Here is a 7,304-nt window from a genome sequence, read left to right as displayed (position 1 = left end):
AACAAGCTAGCCTCCACAAGAACCGTTATCTACGGGTTTAACACAAGCGGGTCAAGGCCGTTGGGGAAAATCCGAGTGAAGTGTCAACTTGGAGACCTGAAGTCTGAAGTCACCTGCTATGTGTTTGATGCAGAGACTTCTTATAACTTACTGTTGGGTCGCCCATGGATTCACAGTAATCTTATAGTTCCCTCCACCCTCCATCAGTGTCTGAAATATGTTGACACTAACAACGAGGTTAAGACGGTGGTCGCGGATAAGCAACCGTTTAAGGGGTTAGAAAATTATTTTACTGACTCCCTTCTTTACGGTGCTGAATCCGATACTGAACCATCGGCCCATGGTACGGACAGCGGAGAAGAAGCTGACACCGAAGCTGGGCTCGATTATAGTGAAGGTCTTGTACTGAATGACATTGAACCTCTTGTAATCGATCTTGACGGTGGTGATTCGTCGGATGAAAGTTGTAACTGGCAACTTGCCGATGAAATAATAAAGGGTGATTTAGAGTACTCGCGTTGTCTTGATAATGTAATGCAGGAATTGTATGACGATCCTAATCTACATATGCCACTTCGCTCGTCCTGCACAACGACGAAATATCTACAAAATTCAGCCGGAACAACCGTAATCCTACCTGCAAAGACAGGGGGTGAAAAAGAAATAATCTTTGGAAAAGGGGATGCATCCCCAATTCCTGATCTTTTCTTGGACACTAACTCAGATGATAAGGAACCCGGGCGACATTTCTCTTGGTACAGTTCACAAGTGAATGATTATATGACGAACCAGGGTTATGATCTCTCGCTCGGTGAAGGTCTTCATTTTTGTCAAGGTGTTAGGGTTCCACCCTGTTCAACCTACGTACCAAAAGGAAAACCGGATAATTATTACAGTCATAAAAGGAGTGGGCATTCATCCGATGCTTCAACCTGGGATTCTGACGTGAGCATTGGTGAAAGATTCAAAGCCCTAATGTCGAATATGGCGACAGTTGATCCTTCCACAACTGAAGAAGACAATCAGTTGCCTATTTGGAAAGATCCATGGATGCATTACATGAATATCCAATACGGTGATCGATTTGAGCAAAGAGAACCTACTACAGAGGATAAAGTAGTCCAAGTTAATATGAGTGACGAAAGTAATCCGAAACCTATATTTATTAGCGGTGATCTTCCACCAGATGAGAAAGAGGAACTAATCGCCCTCATCCGAGAATATATTGACGTGTTCGCTTGGAATTACGAAGATATGCCGGGACTCGACCCAGATGTAGCAATGCATAGCCTTAACATTAAACCGGATGCCAAACCTATCAAACAACCACAAAGACGGTTTCGTCCGCAGATTATGGAGGCAATAGAAACCGAAGTCAAGAAACTAATTGATTCGGGTTTTGTCAGAGAAGAACAACATCCTGAATGGTTGGCCAACATCGTTCCCGTCCTTAAAAAGAACGGAAAAATCAGAATCTGTATTGACTTCAGAGATCTGAATACGGCCTACCCCAAAGATGACTTTTCTCTACCAATTACGGACGTCATCATTGACAATACATGCGGGTTTGAAAGAATGTCATTCATGGATGGATTTTCTGGGTATAATCAAATCAAGATGCACCCGGACGATGAAAAACACACAACATTCAGAACACCCCTTGGTGTCTTCTGTTACACTGTTATGCCCTTTGGTTTGAAGAACGCGGGTACTACATACCAACGTGCTATGACGAAGATCTTTCAAGAACACCTTCGGAAGACTGTCGAATGCTATGTTGATGACCTGGTCGTTAAGAGCCGTGATAAAAACGACCACATTAACGATTTGAAGACGATGTTCGATCTTATGAGGAGTCATCAGCTAAAGATGAACCCGACTAAATCCTTCCTTGGAATGTCAAGCGGTAAATTTCTTGGGTTCGTCGTCACCACAAAAGGTATTCATATTGATCCCGATAAGGTAAAGGCGATACATGAGCTACAACCCCCGAGAAATCTTAAAGAACTCAGAGGGTTGCAAGGTCGATTGGCATACATCCGTCGATTTATATCAAATCTGTTTGGAAAATGTCAACCGTTCTCTAAACTCGCAAAGAAAGGCGTGTTATTCATTTGGGATGAAGCATGCCAAAAGGCATTCGAAGATATTAAGAAATATCTGGCGAATCCACCTATTCTCGTTGCACTGAAATCAGGCAGACCATTTTTGATTTATGTCAAAGCGACGAGCCATTTGTTAAGTGCATTACTCGCACAAGTCGACGATAACGGTCACGAACAAGCTGTGTATTATCTGAGTCGTACATTGGTTAGAGTTGAATCTCGTTATCCAATGATCGAGAAAGAATGCCTCACACTAGTATTCGCGATCCAAAAAATACGACATTATTTGGTTGGACAGACAATTTATGTCATTTCCAACATAAACCCAATCCGGGTATTCATGACCCAACCGGCATCTATGAATTGGCGTTTAGCCAGGTGGGCTCTACTATTATCACAATATGATTTATATTTTAAACAACAAAAGTCGGTTAAGGGACGAGCTATTTGCGATCTTTTGGCGGAAAATCCTACGAAATATGTAGTGGAGTTGTACGACGATCTGCCCGATGAAACTCACGAGGTTAATGTCACTTCACATCAACGAGTGTGGCAATTGTACTTCGATGGAGCTTCCCGAGCAACCAATATGGCGAGCGCACCCGAATGTTCTAAAATCTCCTCAGGAGTGGGGGTCGTTTTAGTTTCCACGGGAAAACATGTCTTACCTAGGGCATACTCGTTGACCGAACCATGCTCTAATAATGTAGCCGAGTACAATGCATTGATAATTGGACTCAATTTTGCCAAAGAGCTGGGGGTCGAATACCTTGAAGCTTTTGTAGATTCTCAATTGGTAGTTAATCAGATTAGAGGAGAGTATGAAGTCAGAAATCGAGACTTGATTCCATACCACCAGGTGGCCATCGAGATGGCAAGCTTGTTTGAAGAATTTTTCATCGAGTACGTTCCGCGTCTCCAAAATGCATACGCAGACGCGTTGGCGGTATTGTCTGTATCTCTGGCTCAACCTCCCGAGACAGAACAATTAATTACAGTGAGAACTCACCAACTTATTGTTCCTATCTACGATTCGGTTACCAAAGAAGCATATTCAACAAGAGTTGAACCCGAAGTTCGAGATTGGTGTTTCCCTATCATTGATTATGTCCTACACGGTATCTTACCTGAAGACGTGAAAGAAAGGGATTCAATTCGGCGGAGAGCACCAAGATTTTACTATAACGCTGAATCACAAATGTTGTACCGACGGTCGTACGACGGTCTATTACTCCGTTGTCTATCCAGTAAGGAAGCAGAACAAGCACTCAAAGAGTCGCATGAGGGGATATGTGGTGCACATCAGCCCGGTCCTAAACTCTGCGACCGACTTAGGAGAATCGAATATTATTGGCCAACTATGGTAAAGTATGCAGCTGAGTACGCCCGACGATGTCAATTGTGCCAATTACATGCAAATTATATGCACATACCCCCTGAACATCTACATCCTTCAGCGACATCGTGGCCGTTCGAGACATGGGGAATGGATATCGTGGGTCCTATTTTTCCGCCTTCGGTCAAAGGGGACCGTTTTATTCTAGCAATCACTGATTACTTCTCGAAATGGGCAGAAGCAGTTCCACTTCGAGAGGTGAAGACGAGTGATGTGATCAAATTTATCAAACACCATGTCATATATCGATACGATGTTCCGAGGTGAATAGTGCACGATAATGGACCTCAATTTGTCAGCAACGCATTTATCAAGTTCTGCAGTAAATTCGGGATTAAAGACGTTTCATCGACTGCTTATAACCCTACAGCTAATGGATTGGCCGAAGCCTTTAACAAAACCATTATCAAAATTTTGGCAAAACTTGTGAAGACCAATAAACGAGATTGGGATGACAAACTCGGCGAAGCCCTCTGGGCTTATCGTACCACCGTCCGTACGCCAACCGGAACCACCCCGTATGCCTTAACATATGGTTGTGAAGCCGTCCTTCCATTAGAAATACAGATTCCTTCCCTTCGTATCGCTCTTACAACGGGAATGACGATGGAAGAACATCATCAGAAACGTCTCGAGGAATTAGAGATGTTAGATGAGAAACGCTTGGAAGCTCAACAACAGATCGAGTTTTATCAAGCTAGAATCTCTCGGGCTTTCGATAAAAAAGTCCGACGACGAAATTTCAAAGAAGGAGATCTGGTTCTTGCTGTTCGAAGGCCTATGATTCTCACTTCTAAGAAGAAAGGTAAATTTGAATCTAAATGGGAAGGACCGTTCGTGATAGAAACAGTCTACTCAAACGGTGCATATCGCCTGATTACTCAGGATGACAACAAATTGATGATGCTAAAATCATTTAAACCCCCACTACTCATTTGGTCAAACCTTTAAACAGTTAGGACCAAAGCCAAAATCCCCTCTCGATTCGTTCCATGAACGAGAGGTCCACAAATTGAGCGATCAAACCTTCCTACAGTTAGGATCGTCTCAAAATTCCCACTTGGTCAAACCTTACTACAGTTAGGACCACAATCAAAATCTCCTTTCGATTCATTTTGCGAATGAAAGGTCTACTTTTGAATTGGATAATCAAACCTTATGACAATTAGGATTATTCAAACCAATCTAGATTCTCTAAGTGGAGATCCCACTTCGAGTTTCCTTTGCACTGGGAGATAGAATATAAAATTCATCCTCTCCGATTTTGGGTTTATCACTACCAACAAACAAGAGACCAGGAGATAGAATATAAAATTCTTCATCTCCGATTTTGGGTTTATCTCTACCAACAAACAAGAGACCAGGAGATAGAATATAAAATTCTTCCTCTCCAATTCTGAGTTTATCTCTACCAACAAACAAGAGACCAGGAGATAGAATATAAAATTCTTCCTCTCCGATTTTGGGTTTATCTCTACCAACAAACAAGAGACCAGGAGATAGAATATAAAATTCTTCCTCTCCGATTTCGGGTTCGTTGTCTTATATAGGAAACACAACCTACTCACACTTTCCATGTCGCTCACACATGGGGGATGTTATCTCTATCCCTTATTAGAGATAAGCCTACATCTAACACATGTAGCCTACATATTTAACATTGTAGTTTAAAGTCTAAAAGAGTTTGATTCTTTTAGCACAACGTTATATGTGGAACGGATTTAGATAATTCACATACTAGCCCGATTCAAACGATAGTCGGTAAAGGCATATCAAATCCGTTGATGGCTGAGGATTTGCCAAAAATCCTATAAGTATTATGGTTATTTATTCTAAACAAGAATGAATAATTATAATAAAATCTTAATGAGCAAAAGGGTTCATTATATTAACCAAAAGCGTTCAAATGAAGCTACAAAAATATATGTTCTCCAATTACAAAAGTTTATATTGACTAATCTGATCTTCAAGTTTCGAAAGCTCTAACGCATAAGCCTGTTCAAGCTCAGCCGCCAATTTAATTTTGAAAGCTTCTTCGTCAACACCTTGAAGTTCGGCGACCTCTTGTTCCTTTTCAGCGAGTATTTTATCTTGAATATTCAGCTACTGAAGCAAGTTTTCTTCAACCTAAGTTTCATGCGTCAACTCGGACTCCAAAGCCTCATGAGCATCCTTGGCCTTTGTAAAGTGCTCCTCTAAGCGAGCTATTTCTGCTCGACTCGATTCTAAGTCCCGGCGCAGGTTGACCTTGGCTTGTCTTCTTTTGTCAACACTCACCCTAAGTTGATCACTTCGGGCTCTTAGCTTTTGAAGTTCAAGGTTAGCTGATTTTTGGGAATCACGCCACGCTTGCAACCTGGATTCCATATGAGAAGCGATATAGAAGGGTATGCCTTTGGTGCGAAGAACTTGCAGAAGTTCAACATGTCGTTTCAAATCAACCAAATAAGCGTTAATTGAATCGGCTAATTCGTTATACCCTTCCTCTCTGAATCGTGATATAAAACGATCAAGACATTTTTTTATAACTCTCAAAGTACGAGCCTTTGAAAAGAATACGATCGACCATAGAGTTCAAAAAGGGGAGGAAGCCTTGGAGATTAGAACATATAACAGCCTTGTCCGGATCGTCGTCAACCAATAACGCTTGGATGTGATTTGATAATGATGAAGGAACTGCGATGAGGGCAAATAAGTCAGTACAGGACATATGTATGCATACAAGACAACAAGCTAAAGCATACCAAGTTCGACGGAAGAGCCTTCAGCATGACTTGGTTTACCCAAGGATGGTAGCCCTGCAACCTGAACAACCAAGGTTAGTTCAGGAATGGTATATGTTGATGCACCCGCTACATCAGATGCTTTTTCAACTAAAGCCTCAGAAGACGGCGAGACCAAACTAAGAGGCTCCTTAGGAGGGGATTCTACAAACAAAAGATCTACAATGAGCATAGTGGAATGTTGAATCGAAACTTGAAACAAATGATGGGTAAAACTCACCAATTCTAGGCACAACATCGGCCGACGTACCAACTTCTTTAGTTGGTCTCGCTTTTGTTGTAACCGGACTAATTTGGGGAGTGACGGTGACTTCTATCATGATAGGGTCCATAGGAGTAGTAGGCTGAGATTCGAAAGCTAATGATTGCAAATCGAACTCAGTTCCCGCCCATGGCACAAGGTCACGACCCTCCAGTTGATCAGACGCTCCGATGATTATAGTAGTATCAGTTCCAGCAACTGGTCCTATAATTCAAATACTTATATGATCAAGCAAGTTAAAATATATATATATATGGAGTTTAAAGAACAGAGGCCTTACTCTCAGAAGGACCTGCTTCTGTTGAACCAATTCCAACGTCTGAGCCTGCAGCTGCACCAGAAGCTTTCCCTGACAAAGAATCAAGGATTTGCTGATGGTCGTCCTCCGAGATATCAAGATTAAAGTCGAAATCATTAAAATCATCGACTTTGGTGGCATGGGTAGCTTCTCCTTCAGTTGATTCATGCATCGTGGCATCTACAGAACATATTAAACCATAAATAACATGTAAATTTAGACGAATTTGCTCAAGACAAAGATTAATTTTACCTTCGTTGGTCGGGGCGGATTCAAGAGCTCCACTACCTGCACCCACTTCTTTTTGTTGGACTAAAAGAAGACAAAGCGCACAAGTCATTAGAGGAGGCACACGATCTGACTCATTCATTTCTCGGATTTCTCTTCCAAGGGGGGAAAGACCAGTACCTGTGTCTGTAGCCGATGGATCAATGTCAGGAGTTGGTGGAACCCCAGCTGG

The sequence above is a fragment of the Asparagus officinalis genome, chromosome 10 (genome assembly GCF_001876935.1).
Source record: "Asparagus officinalis chromosome 10, Aspof.V1, whole genome shotgun sequence".
NCBI classification, from domain to species: domain Eukaryota; kingdom Viridiplantae; phylum Streptophyta; class Magnoliopsida; order Asparagales; family Asparagaceae; genus Asparagus; species Asparagus officinalis.
The sequence above is the reverse complement of the archived record's forward strand: the minus strand, read 5'-3'. Positions refer to the sequence as shown.